At 44.6% G+C, this 16,892-nt stretch overlaps 1 protein-coding gene and 1 long non-coding RNA gene across 12 annotated transcripts in view; both read left to right on the top strand.

The window, feature by feature from the left end:
• LOC116555929 (neurotrimin) overlaps window positions 1–16,892 on the top strand; it is a 968,350-nt gene that overhangs the window by 722,614 nt on the left and 228,844 nt on the right. The gene's annotated exons all lie outside the window — the stretch shown is intronic.
• On the top strand, window positions 9,765–12,383 carry LOC116555932. The gene is made up of 2 exons (XR_004270753.1): window positions 9,765–12,172; window positions 12,308–12,383. It is a non-coding gene; the product is annotated as an uncharacterized LOC116555932 (long non-coding RNA).

Below are 16,892 nucleotides of genomic sequence, written 5' to 3'. Positions count from 1 at the left end.
GTCTCCATTAATTCATGTATTCTGAAACTTCCAGCTTCTCCTATAAAGAAGGCCACCTCTGTGCATGATCAGCTGGACTGTGGCTTCGTGAGGGGCAGCTGTCACCTACCCAGGGGCTAGAGTGACTGAGACTAATGCTCCAGCGCACGCACCTCAGTTGCTCACAGATGGTGTCCCTGTCCTGACTCTAATGCCATTGTTTTAGCCTTGCCTTTTGAGTCTTCTGTTTCAACTCCAGGCAAGTCTGGCTGCCAGGCCATAGGGTACCTTTTAAGAAGTGGGAAACTTGCCCCCTCTGGGCAGATATAGCCCCACAAGTGGTGAACTTGTAGCATCGCTATGTGAGTTCCATCAGGGGATGTAGCTCCAACCTGGGGTTTGCAGCTTAACAAGCAAATAGTACCTGTACTTCAGCCTCACATGCTTCCTGGTCCTGGGACCCTTGCGCAGTGAACAACCTGCACAACCTGTGTACGCCAGTCCTGCAGCTTGAACTGTTTTGATCACAGTCAGAGCAGTGTCCGAGTAATCTGCCAAATATTTGTGCGAACGAACATCATGTTCATGTTTAATCGGGAGCGATACAGTAGTTTTGTCTTCCTTGTAAAAGGAGCAAATCCCCAGAAGCTGGTGAGGAGCACCAGCTGTTTACTGCCTACAGAAACGACTGCTTATCTCCTTGTAACCACCTGCCTCTTAGAGATCATGTCTTAATTAACTCAGTGTTATCGAAACTGAAATTGTAGCAACATTGTAACATCAAATTGTAAATGAGAGATAAAGGGGAAAGAACTCTGCTGACCAAGAAAGGGAGCATGGAAACTCTCTCTTGAGCTGTAGGTAGTTGGCTCCAGGCTGATTGGTGGCAGCCTGCTGAGAATCAGAATCACAGACTCATGTATTGTTTCATTGGGAAGGTGTCTTGGAGGTCTTCTAATCCAGTGGTGTTCAAATATTTTTTTATCTCATGACTCGTAACTTATTCTTCTGTTGTTCAATATAGGATGATATTTTCTATTCTATTTCATTTCAAAAATTCATGAATAAAAATAATTCCATTGATTTCATGACCCACTACAGATTCACAACATAAAAAACTGGAAAACAGTGATGTAGTCTAATTTCTAAAATCTAAAGTAAAGGACTGAGGGGCAGAGGGGTGAAGTGACTTGCCCAGGATAGGTTATCAATGGGTATTGTTCTTACACCCAGGTGCCTCCCAGGGCTTTGGTTCCTGAAATCTACTAATCCTGCCAGTGCAGGACAGCTCCGAGAAGAAAAGCAAGTCTTAGCCTAAGAAACAGGCCTTCTTTCAGATAACAAAGCTGAGCACCCACATAATACACAATGTTCCCTTTGAAGAGATGTCAGGTTCTTTCTCACACAAAAAGCCTTGTAACTGGTGCTTTGAACGCCTCACTGTGCCCCCGTGCTGAAACGGTAGGGGCGCCATGCCTCCTAGTGTTGGTGTACCTCCTTAAAACCTTCACACCCTGTGCTCCACCCTCTACTTTCTTCCTCTTTCATTTCCTTCACCCAGGCTGCATCATCGAGGTCTCTTTCTTCTCACCACCCCTTGCACTGTTCCTTCTGAGTCACTGGACAAACATCGTGAACAAAATAGGCATTCTCATACACACAATAATTCCAAATTAAAAACAAAAACTTACCGCACTATGAGAGACCTTTTTACATTTCTCTGCGTATATTTGCATGTTTTTAACAAATTGAAGGAAGTTTTACAAATGAAAGCTGTCTGATTGACAGCCATACCCATGTGCCCCATGGCACTCACTCTTGGGAGCAATCTCGGGACCAAAACAGAGTTGGTTTAGTATCTTTCTGTGATACTGAAAGCATCATTGATTGAAGAATTACCAGCTATAGAACTGGGGTTGGGGGAAGCAGACGATCTCCATTTACTTCTTGCAAATCCATTTCTTCATTTCCTCTGGCCCTGGGCATGTGGGCACAAGCTTACTGGAATGGCCATATTCACAGAAGCACAACTTCCTACAGCAAGCTGTTATCAGCTGTTGCTGCCTTCAGAAAGGCTTTATTCTCTCCTAGCTGAGGGAATCCCTCCTTTCCTTCCAGTGTTCACAACCAGTTCCCCACCCCCGCACATACGTATACAGACAGTGAGCTGTGTTTCGATATGTGAGGTGGGCTATCAGCTGTGATTTAATGATGAGTATCACTGTCAGACTTTACAAAATAGAATTCCATCAGATGGTGAAGAAAGACTTCTGCATAGAAACTACAGAGGGAAATTTGACGGCTTTTTCAATTCAGTTATCAAAGCATTTGCAGTTCAAAGCAGGTGAAACAATAATGTAATCTTAGCACTGAATGCTCATTTGTATCTGAGTGTTTCAATAAATAAAATGGTCAGGGAAATGAAAGCAGACCTGTTGTCTCCAATCCACTAAATTTAATATCCAGGGTATTGACTGACAGCTTTTTATCACCATAATTAGTATGGATTGTTCCTGAGGCCATTGATCAATCTTTCTTACCTCTACGGACTCGAGTGGCTGTTTTCTTCCTCTCCTGCCCTCCCCACCCTTCATTTTAATATTGATCGTGCCAGTTGTGTTCCGCCGCAGAGAGGCTGCTCACTTAGACAAAAGAAAACTCAGGATGAAGAGAGATGGCTGAGCAGCAGCCATTTCTTGGTGGCCTCCACCTGTGACATCACTCTATCTCATCTATGTTGACCTTGTAACTTGACCTCTTGGTACCAGTGACCTTCAGCCTTTCAACACAGTGTCTTCCCCACTGGGTGGAAGGTACACAAAGACAAGCCACGGAAGCTGTGGTCAGAAAATATCTATTGAATTAATGAATATCCCGTCTGTAATGTCATCACGCTAAATAAGGGAGGTTGGATAGACCAATAAACTCAGCCGTGTGTGTGTGTGTGTGTGTGTGTGTGTGTGTGTGTGTGTGTGAATATCTGTGATGTAACTTGTACCATATAATGCAGGCCAGAAACCTAAGGCCTTCTTATTCCTTATTTCTCACCAAGCCTTTCCAACTTGACATTGTCCTCTTCACAGTCTGTCTGTCACTAGGCATATACAGTACGTAGGTATACACCTCGCTATCTCTTGCCTTAACTGTTGTCATAATTCACTCTCTAATTTCCTTGCCTCTTGTCCTATCTCATCTCACTCCAACCTTGCATCTTTAAATCTGCCACACAGAGGACAGGGAGGTTTCTGTAAAACATAAATTATTATAGTCCTTGACTGTTTCACATCCAAGCTCCTTGTCATAGCACAAAAAGCTTTCTGTAACCTGATCTCTTCTCCTTCTCCTTACCCCTCAGCCCCATGTCCCACCATTCCTACAGGTCACACTCCTGGAAGGTAGAATTGCAAAGGTTCCCTTCAGTCATCGCCTGCTTCACACCTCTTAAGCGTTTGCTTATGTTCTGAATTTTGCCTGTAATAGCCTTTCCATCCTTTTTCTCCTTGACCACACTTTCTCATCCCCAGGAATTCATTCAGATGGCATCTCTTTCAGAAAGCATTATTTTAGCTCCCAAAGTACCCTAACTATGTCTTCTTCTCACTTCTGAGATTTTAATAGAATATATACGTATACTTTTTTTATGCATCTATATCCCATACCAGAGAATGAACCTGAATGGGACAGGGGCTATGTGTTTTTTTGTTCTATCTCCAATGCAAGGCACAACTCCTGGCTCCTAGGATATGTTTCTTACCCTGGAAAAAAGTATTCCTAAGAAAAGAGTCAGTGTGCCTGAAGAGCTGGGGCATTCATGATGTCAAAGTGCATCCGTCATGGGACACACAACATGCCATGCCATAGAACTGCACCACGAACAAGAGCGATGTGGATCTCACTTCTTCTGAGAGTGGTGAGAAGAGGCAGGAAAATATCCCTTCTGCATATAAGCAGGTAGCAAGGTATCTTTCTGATCTTAAAGAATTAAAATGTTGTAGACTGGTTATTCTCCACAGTGTGGAAGAGTTTTACTATCTACGCACTGAAGCAGTTTTCTCATTGGTCTTCCTAATGGAATTTCCCTCTGCCCACTTTGTCATATAGATCATCTGTTTGCATAACTTTTCTGAAGGATGTTTCCTGAGGGGAGCAGATGCCATGCATTTCTGGGAGCACCCCATGAGCCACACTGACCTTAGACAGCCCCTTGCTCCCAATCTGCACACTGTGTGGAGCCTGTCTTCACTGTTTCTGGCACTGCCGCCTGCCCCGCAGTTGCAGGTGCTCGCACACATCAAGTGCAACTTTTCTGAACTGAGCACAACAGAGCCAAATTGGACTGGAAAGGCCACAGGTGCCTCGGGGCCTCAGGGAGCCTATGGCATCTACATTGCAAATTGGCCCCTTAGAAAAGCAACTGATGCCAGGGCCGGCTTTCACTTCTTCCCTACCATGCCTATTGTGGAACCACAGCGGCAGATGTTTCTGGAGGTGACCCCCTAGATGAACAGAGGCGGGGGCAGCACCTCCTCCTCACCGGCCTCTCTCCAGGCTTATATAAGACAGATTTGACAGACTGATACCAATTGGCACATCTTCCCTGCCAGATTGGAATCAGACCCTTCTGCCGTCTTTGGGGTCTGCTGCAGCTCCAAGTAAAACGTACAGAAGGAATGTGATTCTTAGCCACAGCCAATTTTCCCTTTGCTGCTGCGCTGGCATTTCTCATCCCGGGCGTTTTGTTGCTGTGGAGCACATCACTACAAATCCAGTCTCCAGCTTAGGAACTTTGATATTTGCAAGCACGTGAAAATGCCTTTCCCTATTCCTGCAGTTGTCTGGATAATTTATTTATTCTAATGTATTGTTTAGTGCAAAACTATTAAGTGAGCTTCAGGTTATATTGTTACATTGTTGCTTATTCAGTTATGTACGGCTGGGGCAGGTGACGACAAGGAGGGAAGACGCCTTCGTCACTTACTCTTTCCTTTCCTGAGATTTCTGCAGCTTCTGCGTGTAGATACTTAAGCCTAAAAGGGAAGACAGTGTGCATATTTTGCCTCCTGGGTCCCTGTCTCGACTGTAACACTGAATGGCTGTGAATTTGTCAAGATAGTTTTTCTGAGATTTCATTTCTTCACCTCTAAAGGTCTTCCCAGGCTGGAGGGTTAAATGAGGTGATGCAGATGAAGCCGCAGAGCAAGGATCCTGACACGTAACAGAGGGTAGGCAAATACCTGTCCTCTCCTTTGCTGTCCCTTCAATTGGCCTTCACCAGCAGACCCAGAGTCACAACACCTCTGACCTTCAAATAGTCTATTAGTAGCAGAACCACATTTTAAGTTATGCGTACGGTACACACTACCGTGTGTGTATGTTGTTTAGGAAGGTCATCCTAGAGAGTATGTCTGATGGAGAGAGGGACTGTGTGTTTGTGGTGTTGTTTTTATTGTTGTTCTATTCCCAGTTATGCAAGGCACAACTCCTGGCACCTAGGATGTGTTTGTTGCACTGGAAAGAAATAATCCTAAGAAGAGAATCTGTGTGCCTCAAGAGCTGGGGCATCCATTATGTCAAAGTGGATCTGTCATGTGCATGCAACATGCTGTGCCACATGACGCTATGTACCAAAATATTTACAGTAGAAATTTCTGAGTGACAAGGTTAGGGGATAATAAGTTTCCTCCCTCCCTTCCTCCCTCCCTCCCTCCCTTCCTCCCCCCTTCCTCTTTCCCTCCCTTCTGCCCTTCCTCCCTCCCTCTGTCCCTCCCTCCCTCCCTACCTCCCTCCCTTTTTCCCTTCCTCCCTCCCTCCCTCCCTTCCTCCCTCCCTTCCTCTCTTCCTCCCTCCCTTCCTTCCTCTCTCCCTCCCTTCCTCCCTGTCTCCCTCCCTCCCTCCTTCCCTCCCTCCTTCCCTCCCTTCCTCTCTCCCTGTCTCTCTCCCTCCCTCCTTTTCTCTCTACCTGTCTCCCTCCCTCCCTTCCTCCCTCCCTTCCTCCCTTCCTCCCTCTCCCCCCCCCTCCCTCCTTCCCGCCGTTCCTCTCTCCATTCCTTCATTTTTCCCCTTCCCATCTTCCTTCTTTACATCCTTCCTATTCATCTATTTTTTCCTAAAATTGATATCTTATAAAATAGAAAAAGATGCAAAAACACTTTAGCTCTTGAAAAACTGATTTCGACCAAGTGCAGTGACTCACATCTGTAATTTCAACACTTTGGGAGGCCAAGGCAGGAGGATTGCTTGAGCCCAGGATTCTGAGACCTGGACCACATAGTGGGACCTCCCCTACCAATAATAATAATAATAGTAAGTGGGTGTGATAATGCATGCCTTTAGTCCCAGCTACTCAGGAGGCCAAGGAGGGAGGATTTCATGAGGCCAGTCTGGGCAACATAGTAGGACCCATTGCTACAAAAAGAAAAGAAAAGAAATTATCTGAGCATGGTGGCACATGCCTGTAGTTCCAGCTACTCAGTAGGATGAGGCAGGAAGATCACTTGAGCCTGAGAGGTCAAGGCTGCAGTGAGCCGTGATTGTGCCACTATAATTACTCCAGCCTGAGTGACATGGGGAGACCCTGTCTCAAAAAATCCCAGCACTTTGGAAGGCCGAGGCGGGTGGATCACCAGGTCAAGAGATCGAGACCATCCTGGTCAACATGGTGAAACCCCATCTCTACTAAACATACAAAAATTAGCTGGGCATGGTGGCTCACGCCTGTAGTCCCAGGTACTCGGGAGGTTGAGGCAGGAGAATTGCTTGAACCCGGGCGGCGGAGGTTGCGGTGAGCCGAGATTGCGCCATTGCACTCTGGCCTGCGTAACAAGAGCGAAACTCACCTCAAAAAAATAATAATAATACATAAATATACATTTCATGAGAGGCCCAAGGAGGAGGACAACATTGACGTCAAACAAGGAAACCCAGCTGTGATGAGCTTTGACAATGTCCCCCTCCTTTTACCTTGAGGAAACCTCAGGTTCACTGTGTCAGCTCACCCCATCTGACCCACAGCCCATCACCTTCCTCCCAGTGGGTGGAAGGATTCTCTCAAAGCTCCAGCAGGGCATGGCTGAAGGAGCAGGGGCTGAGGCCTGAAGTCTGAGCATGGCTGAAGACGGAATGCTGTTTCCTGAAACCATGCCCCTTATCTCCAGATGAATAAACTTGGAACATAGAAAATTCCTAAGGGTGTACAACACTGGTAAGTTCAGAATAAATAAATGTGTTTGCTTATTAATATTATAGCACTGTCAGCTCCGAAACCTATGTGTATTATTGTAGAAAAGAGAGCTATTAAGATTCAACTATTAGGAGAGAAACACGAGAAGAGAAATCAAAAGAAAGGGAAGAGGAGCATAATAAAGAGGCCCATTAGGAAGTGGGGACAGAAAGAACAGGTGGGAGGAAGGAGCCAGAGGAAGGCCACGGTTAGCAGGAGGAGTGGAGAAAACAATGGGAAGAGACAGCAAATAAATGTCCATCCTGTTTCCAGAGTCAGTGTGAGACTCAGGCACTGCCGCAGCCAGACCACATGACTAATCGGCCTTAATTGTCATGAGTTGACTCTCCAGGCTGGGGGTCCTAGGCAGCTTTCTCTGACTGGCTGGCTGACACTTCAGGGTTCTGCCCTCATGCAGCCTTGCCGCTTGCTCCATGCTGGCGGACGTTTGCTTGGGGCCACCTTCACTCTCTAACCGTCTTCTGCTTTTTAACTTGGAGATTGTTTCCGCATCTAGAAAGAGGGGATGTTCTAGATGGCACCTGTGCATGTGTGGGAGGGAGGCAGAGATGGAGAAACTTGTAACTGCCTCCACCACCCTGCCCAGTCCCTACTGTACACCGAGGCCGCTCAGCAAGGAAATCTTAAAACAGAGTCACTTTAAGGGTGGCCTGGGATCATGTGCTCTGTGGCAACCAGGGTGGATATTGGTCTGTAACAAGTCAGTGAAATAGTGAGGTTCAATTACTTACATGTTCCCTGAAGCTGAAACAATTGCCATTATCCCACATAATATTGCTTGACCTACATTTTTACTTGAAAGCCTTCAGCTAACAATTAGTTTGAATGTTGAGTTATAAATGAACACATTCATATTCCCGAAATGAAAAGGGAAAGGGGCGTGATACCAACACGGTTCCCTCTGTCCCGCCCTCTCTTTCCTTTGCCTTTTGTATGATATTTCAACTTAGCTTTTCCAAGATGGAAGTCATTGGAGAGTTTGTCTAAAGGGGGACCGTTCAGAGGTAATGAGACAACTGGGCTTTATCCGGAAAAGGGGCAGCTTGGTCGGTGCCAGGGAGATTTGAGCCATCTGGATTAAAAGGGTCAAGCTCTCCGCAGGCAGCAATTAAGCAGCTCCATGTGGAGAAGCCACGTGACCACACCAAAGGAGCTGCCAAGAACAGGAGATTAGTAAACAAAAGTACCCAGCAGGAGGTGTCCAGGTTGGTCACTGCTCTGGCCACTTGGCATTTGCACAGCTTCCTCTCTCTCTGGCATCCCATCTGTCTGTACCCACAGCCCACCCATAAGCTATCTGCAGAGTTTAAACAAACTCAGGCAGAACGGAGTTTATTTAAAATGTTAAAAGTCCAGGGCTTAGTCGATAGTGATGATAAATCTTAGACATACTCAGCATCCCTTTCCAAGTGTTCTGGCAATGCCTCTGATGTGTTTGATGACTCTTCGCTGCCTCACTGTGATAAGCCCAAAGAGGGACTGCCACTGAGCAGAGATGCTTAATTCCCTGAGCGTGATCATTTAGCCATAGATATTCACAACTAGGTTAGGAAGCATGTGCCTGGATTATTTTAGTGTAGGTCTTTGTGAAGGCTTGAGAATAAGTTGAGTTCTCCTTTCACTCTAAGAATCTTTCCGTTTAAAAAAATCCATAAAAGGCATGTAAAACTCCCAAACATATACCTTTCGTTATTCAATGTACATTTACTAGCCAGGCACTGTATTAGCCCCTGTGGCTAGAATAGACACCATTCTCATGGATGTTACCCTTTGGCCAAAAGAAAGAGGCACAGGAATTGGGACTGTCGGCTGCTCCCTACACAAGTCCTCTTCTGATTGCCAATGAAGTCAGTTTCACACAACACAAAACTAACTTTTTTCAAGGATTTGTAACATCTTGAAGTTTTCATGTGACCTGCAATGGGCTAATTAATGTAGAATGGTAGTTCAAGTAAAAGATTTATGCTGGCCGGGCGCGGTGGCTGAAGCCTGTAATCCCAGCACTGTGGGAGGCCGAGGCGGGTGGATCACGAGGTCAAGAGATCGAGACCATCCTGGTCAACATGGTGAAACCCCGTCTCTACTAAAAATACAAAAAATTAGCTGGGCATGGTGGCGCGTGCCTGTAATCCCAGCGACTCAGGAGGCTGGGGCAGGAGAATTGCCTGAACCCGGGAGGCGGAGGTTGCAGTGAGCCGAGATTGCGCCATTGCACTCCAGCCTGGGTAACAAGAGCGAAACTCTGTCTCAAAAAAAAAAAAAAATTATGATTTTTTTTATTATTATTATTTTTGAGACAGGGTTTCATTCTATTGCCCAGGCTGGAGTACAATGGTGCAATCACAGCTCACTGTATCCTCAACCCCCCAGGCTAAGAGATCCTCCCTCCTCAGCCACCTGAGTAGCTGGAAGTACAGGTGCACCACTCTACCCGGCTAATCTTTTTTTCTTTATTTAAAACATTTTTTTGTAAAGACAGTGTCTCACTTTGTTACCCAGGTTGATCTAGAACTCCTGAGCTCAAGTGATCCTTCTGCTTTGGCCTCCAAAAGTGCTGGGATTATGGGCATGAACCGCTGCGCCTGACCTTTACATTTTTCGAATGGGCGAACGGCAGCTTACTGTGCAGCAGTTTATCATGGAAACAATGTATGATGCATTCTCATTGTTCCTAATGTTCTTGATTTCCACGACTCATCACTCCCTCGTTTTCTTTGTCCAGCTTTTCTGAGCTCTGCATGGCGCACTACATCATCTCGAATGTTGTCACTTTAAGGACTTGTCTCTGTGTCTTCTGTGTCCTGTCTGTACATACACACCTGGACTCTCGTTCACAAATTGACGTCTTGGCTCCAACACCTCCACTGAGCTTCAGACTTAAAGGGACAGTGATCTGATAGAAAGTCCCACACAAACATATAATGATCATGCTCACCATAAATTCTGGGGTGATTCCAAGAGGACATTCCATGTACATGTCTGAAAGAGAATTTGTTTTGCTCATACCCTGTTAATGATGCCTACTCCTTCCCAGTAAAGAACACCTCCTTCCATGCTGTTGTTCACACTGAAATTGCCGCATACAAACTTTACTCCTCCATTATCATTCCTCCCCATCTGGTCATCTCCATTGTTTCAAATCCATTCACATTTTGTTCAGTGAACTTCCAAAATATATCCCCGATGCATACCTTTACCTCTGTTTCCACAGCCTTCAGTTTAATCCACTGTCATCAAAGTGACCACAGCTGCATGAGCCTCCTAAGTGACCTCTTTGTTACCTTGGCTTTCCCTTGATACTCTGTTCTCCAAAAGAAATGCAAACATATATTTTTCAGGAATGAAATAGTGGCAAGTGTAGCAACTTGGATGGAATTGGAGACCATTATTCTAAGTGAAGTAACTCAGGAGTGGAAAACCAGACATCATATATTCTCACTCATAAGCGGGAGCTAAACTGAGGATGCAAAGGCGTAAGAAGGATACAGTGAACTCTGGGGACTTGGGGAGACGTGTCGGGGGGAGTGAGGAACACAAGGCTACATATTGCATGCAGTGTACACTGCTTGGGTGACGGGTGCACCAAAATCTCAGAAATCACCACTAAAGAATGTATCCATGAAAGAAATTGTCACCTGTCCTCCAAAAACCTATTGAAATAAAAAATTTAAATATTTTTAAAACATGACTCATCTATCATATTGCTTTCCTGCTTAGAACCTTTTTAGCCAAACCCTTCATACTTAAAATCCAGTCTACTCATCAAGGTGTCAAGACCTACAGGATTTAGCCCCTACTTTCCTCTCACTTCCATGTCCACTCTGTCTCACTGGGCCACCTGGCCAGCCTGACAGCTCTCCTCTTGGCTCCGGGACACCCAGTTTTTCCTCTGTCAGCACACTGAGTGCACTTCAGTGTGCACTGTACCCAATGTGTAATCTCTTATCCCTCCCACTCTTTCCTGCAAGTCCCCAAAGTCCATTGTGTCATTCTTATGCCTTTGCCATCTCACAGCTTAGTTCCCACTTGTAAGTGAGAACATAGGATGTCTATTTTTCCATTTCTGAGTTACAATTTGCCTGGTTCTCGCCTCTTCTGTCCCCCAGGCCTCCACTTGACAAACTCCTGCTTACCATTTGGATACCAGGACAAATGTTATCTCCTCAAAATGGACTTCCTTAAAGACATAAGACTTTTCCCTTGGGCTCAGCTCTAGCCCGCTTCCCTGTGTGTTGTCTTCAGAGCACTTACTGTGCTCTGCAATAAACTTATATCTTTTTCCTTCTTGTCTCTTCTGAGTAGTGCACAGGCTCCAGGAGGGGAAGGCACCGTCTTTTCTGTGCTATACCCCAGAGACTAGAACTTTTCTTGGTGCAGACTTGATGCTCAACAAATATCTGCTGAATAAATGAATAAACGATTACATAAATGAATAATGCGCTCCTCTTTCCATAATTTTGGTTTTCCGGGCAACGAAAAACTTAGGAAATAATATGGTCTTCAAGGTTTATACATGTCTTATCTCTGCCAAGGACAGTTGCCTCTCCGGAGAGCTGACTTGACATACGGCTGAAGCACCATCGAGCGGACTGGAGGAATGCTCTGATCACATTGCCCTGTGGCATGGGGCTTAATCAGCCTTTCCATTTTTGGCTAAATGGCTTCACTGCAAATGCTTTCAATCATATCCATGTTTGGCTGAAATTTTATGGCGAAACATAACTTAGGCGGATTTTTATTTGAAAATTACAATAAAACAAACTGTTCTTTCTAGACATATGTTCAATATTTCAGTGAATCAACGTAGAGTTTTTTCTTGAACTTCTCTATTCATATAGAATATGAATTCTCACTTTTGTCCTAAGAGAAGTAAAACTTAGGCCGAGTATGGTGGCTGATGCTTGTAATCCCAACACTTTGTGAGGCTGAGGTGGGAGGATCACTTGAGCGCAGGTGTCCGAGACCAGCCTGGGCAACATACACCTTATCTCTACTAAAAATATAAATAAAAAAATTAGTCAGGCACGTTAATGTGCTTACCTATAGTCCCAGCTACTTTAGAGTCTGAGGCAGAAGGATCGAAACCAGGAGGTTGAAGTTACAGTAAGCCGTGATTGTGCCACTGCACGCCAGCCTGGGCGACAGAGAGAGACCCTGTCTCAAAAAAAAAAAAAAAAAAAAAAGAGAGAGAGAGAGAGAAATAAAACTGTGATCCAAAGTTTAATCCCTGTTTAAAATAGAATGAGTTAAGTCTTCTTGGTAGCAATGCATATGGCAGGAAGTCCCCAGAGATTTATGTGCATGCCACTGTGTTTGTGTTGTATGTGTGTGTATTTATATATCTGTACATATATAAATATAGATGTATTATATATACACACATATATGTATTTCTTGATTCTTTGACTTTTTAATCTCCTTTCTCTCTATGTTGAAAAAGTTTTAGAAAACAAAAACAAAACAAGCCTTCCAGCCAAAAATTTTTAGCACAAGAGAAGTAAGCAGAGGGATCTAGCATCCTGAGCTGTTTTTAATAAGCCTTAATACAGCTTTAATGCAACCCAGAGGTTTGGACGCAAAGGTAAACATCAGTTATCAGGAGCTCAAATTCCAATTCGTAATGCTGTGGTCCTCTGCGGTCCTTAGCAAGGCAGTACAGCTGCTCAGTGTCACAGCATGCCCTGTGTAAAACAGGGATTGTTTTAGGAAGATCAGTGAAAGTTTAAGAACTGACCTCCTGAAAAGAGTTGCGGATTCCTCAGACATCAAATTCAGCTCAAGAAAAATAAGAACCAGGCTTCAGATTCATTCCACCAAATGACTTCCTGTCTAAATTCTACAATAGGTAAAATAGAAGACGTTTCTTCTAACCAATCAACACCACCTGAAAGCTGGGTCCGTCTCCAAATCATGGTTAGTAATAAAGACGCTTCACCGCTAGTTTGAATTTTCTGGCGAGATTGTCAGCGATTCGTGCTTGAGGCAGAAGGAAACCAGTTTTATTCTTGCATAGGCGTTTGGCAAAGGAAGAGAGAAACTTTGCTTTTCTCAACAGAGGCTAGAAATGACTCAGACTACAAATAGCTACTCTGCCATACAACAAAAGGTCATCCCTCCCTCTCATTTTTCCTTTCCCATTTGTCCTGAATGAAGGCCAAGCTATATTTCCCCTTCTCTCTTTTCTCATCTCAAAATGCATAGCCTTCTTTATGTGGTGCCTTCTAGTTCTGGTTGGTGTGTGACCCAGGCTAACGTAGTGTTATGCAGATTGGAGCATCCTAAACAGACCACAATTGAATCAGTCTTGCCGCCATTTGTCCTTTCCACTATAAGGCATTGAATGGTAAATGAAAGAAACTAGTGTCTCTTATTCAGTCTAGTTCACTTCTTGCACACATGTTTCATAGAAGGGTACTGATCAACTCTTAGAGGAAAAATTACTAACGAAGAAAGACATTTTCAGAAACCATTCTCTTAGTAGATAATGAGGCTCCTTAGAGAATCTCTTGTGTTTCTCTGACTTGATAGAGAATGATGTTTCAGCTTTGGTATGGGAATGACTGGTGGAGTCAACAGCAAGAAAACGAGACCCCAGTGGGAGAGCATGTACTGCCAAGTACTATGTGGGCAGCACTGAATGCAGCCAAGAGGCGGCCTTCCACTAGAGAAGACCTCCTGCTCTCTCATCATGAGGTCCCCAGGCTCTCAGAGGGCAAGACTTGGATCGAATGCCTGTGTTGGCCTACTACACGTTTTCTGGGACTGCACACTTCCACACACACACGTTACATGATAAAATTCTTCTGGATGAGCAGGAGGGGCTGCCAATCAAATGCATCCCTAGGCTTCTGTTCAGACTAGCTTTGCGTGAAAACAACACCAACTCTGTTTTCTTATTTTAAAGATCACAGAGATAATCTTCCTTGGTCACAGTTGGGGAAACAGCCAGAAGGGGTCTTGGGACCTCCAGAAAAGCCCTGGAAGATATCTGAATTCCTGCTGGGCCCATTGGACCATCTTTTATGTTTTTAGACAGAAGGAAAAGTTACCCCAGTGAGATTCTGAAAGCAAGTCCTCCCAGTCAGTCATCCTGTCTTGGTATTGTTTATAGCTAGGTCCATCCCTCAAAGTGTTTCCTTCTGCATACATGCATACATTATGCACTCTACCTGATGGCTTTGATCAGGTTAAGGGCAGGAGCACGCGCTACCTGCATGTCTTGTGGCACTTCCATGCAGCCTGCATCCAGTCTCAGCGAGGCACTTCACCTGGGTGGTTGGTGAGATATTCAACTAGAGACTTGCTTCTTAAATAATGCTGGAATCATATCCACAGTTGTACTAAATGCCTTTGCGATTTGCATTTAAATAGTATTTTCCTCCACAGATCACAAAGAGGAAAGCTATCTTAACTCAACATCCTGACTCGAATTCTCTCTATCTGAAAGCCAGTCTGTGTGTACCACATACACATTGTCCCTCCAGGTGTCATTTAGATCTGTGTACCCTACTGATCAAAGCAAGTGTTTGCTTGCATTAGGATGGAAGCCCCCAGCAGCCCTGGTGTGCACGGGAGTCTCTGTGCTGCACCCGCTTCATCAACCCGGATCTCCATGAGCTCTGACTGCAATGCCTTCGCCACTGGCTGGGATGTGAGAGGCACTCCCAGATGGTGCGCTCAGTGCCAGTCAGTTAACACAGTCATCTCTTGGGTGGCCAATGAAGCCAGTTGGATCTGGAAATGATTGAAAGTCAGTAAATATAGACCCCCAGAGTCACCTTAGCAGTTGCTTTCCAGAGTAGCGTTGTGCTTCGAAGGACTCTGTGCAGTCCTAAGGCTCACTGTCCAAGCCCTGAGAGGACCAGAGAGACAAAGGGCTGGCTGGGCTTAGGGACAGGAAAGGGTGCAGAAGTCAACATCAGGCCCCAGCGTCCAGCCCCATGATGGCAGCTCCATGCTGATTCCTCGGTTTACCGATGCTGCAGCTCTTTCCACCTGACTCCAGGCTTTTTGTTCCTTTTCATGTCATTCTTCCTCATCTTGTGGAAGGATTTTTTTTATAATGTATAACTTATTCCATCATCAACACATTTTTCTCTTTCCCATGGATTCTTTAAAAGACTTCTTTTGAAGATGTATTTCTATTCAGTTGCAAGCTTTTGTTTAAAAAAATAAAAGAGGTGTAAATATGGAATGTTATTGAAAAGGTCTTATCTTGCTTTCGACATGACATCTAAAAATATGTTTGAAATAAAGAACAAGTGTTGTACAAGGCATGTGTCAAGGCGGTTGGCTTCTGGCAGTGAAAGCTAGGTAGTACTTTGAACACTTTTCTGCCCCTACAAAAGCCTCTTACAGATTAGGACCTTGCAACCTGGCATCCTCCTCTGTAAACGTCCCTTTCTGATCAGCCACGAGAGGGCAATACAGGGCACTTGGTTGGCTGCCTCAGTTGGATTGCATTCAGTAAGCTACCTTCAATGAGGGCCCTACTCAGTCTATGATAGTAATTATATCAGCCTCATAAAAGCCTGCTCTTCCTAACTTGCTGCTGCCCTTTTTCCTTTTCTGCCTGCCTTCCTTTCTTTCCCACACCCCTGGCCATTGGCTTTGCATTTGCAGCTAACTCACTCATGATCCTATAGGGCAGAGAAGAGTATATGAAACTAATGTTTGCATTTTAAACCCTGAAGTAGAATAATAGGTTGTTTCTAGGGTGAAGTATCTCGGAGATCATCAAGTTTAGCCTCTTTAACATGAGGAAACAAATCTGGAAAGGGGTCTGACTTGTTCAAGGTCCCACAGTATCACAGGTAGCCTTCAGGGGCATAGACGTTCTACAAATGTTTACATTTTCTTTATCCAGTCATCTGTAGTTGGACAGTTAGGTGGCTTCCATATCTGAGCTATTGTGACTGATGCTGCAGTGAACATGGGAGTGAGGAAAATCCTTTGGGATAGTGATTTCATTCTCTTTGGATATATACCCAGATTTTCAGCAACATGGATGAATGTGGAGGGCTTAGGCTAAGTGAAATAAGTCAGACATAGACAAACACTGAGTTATCTCACTTGTATGTTGATCTAAAAAATAATCAAACTCATAAAAGCAGGGTAGACTAGTGGCTGTCTCGGGTGGGTGGAGCGGGAGAGAATGTGAAGATACTGATGAAGGAAACTTTCAGTTACGTAGGATAATTCTGGAGATCTAATGAATGGCATGGTGACTGTAGTTAACTGGAAGGCCTACTTGAAATATGTGGAGAGTGGATATCAAGTATCCTCACCACAAAGAAAAGGAAAGTAAAATGGAGAGGAGACAAGGCGATAGACATGTTAATTAGCCTGGTTGCCGTGATCATTTCACAATGTATACGAGCAGGAAAGCATCAGATTGCACAACATAAATATATGCAAGTTTTATTTGTCAATTATTCCTCAATAAAGCTGAAAAAAAGATAACATTAGGGCAGAAGACAAAGGAATACAAAAAAATAAATAACATTTATTTGTAACACACAAACTTCCCAAGGCATTTGGCTCTGTAAAAGGAGGCTCAGCTGTGGTCTGGACGCTGATGCTCCATTCTACTCCCTGTAGCCTCGGTATTCAGCCGGGGACCCAGGAGCTATTGAAGAAGCCATGACTCAGTGTTTCCATGACCACTTGCCCT

Source organism: Sapajus apella, unplaced genomic scaffold (genome assembly GCF_009761245.1).
Source record: "Sapajus apella isolate SASKATOON/1434 unplaced genomic scaffold, GSC_monkey_1.0 scaffold16, whole genome shotgun sequence".
NCBI classification, from domain to species: Eukaryota; Metazoa; Chordata; class Mammalia; order Primates; family Cebidae; genus Sapajus; species Sapajus apella.
The sequence above is the reverse complement of the archived record's forward strand: the minus strand, read 5'-3'. Positions and strand labels throughout refer to the sequence as shown.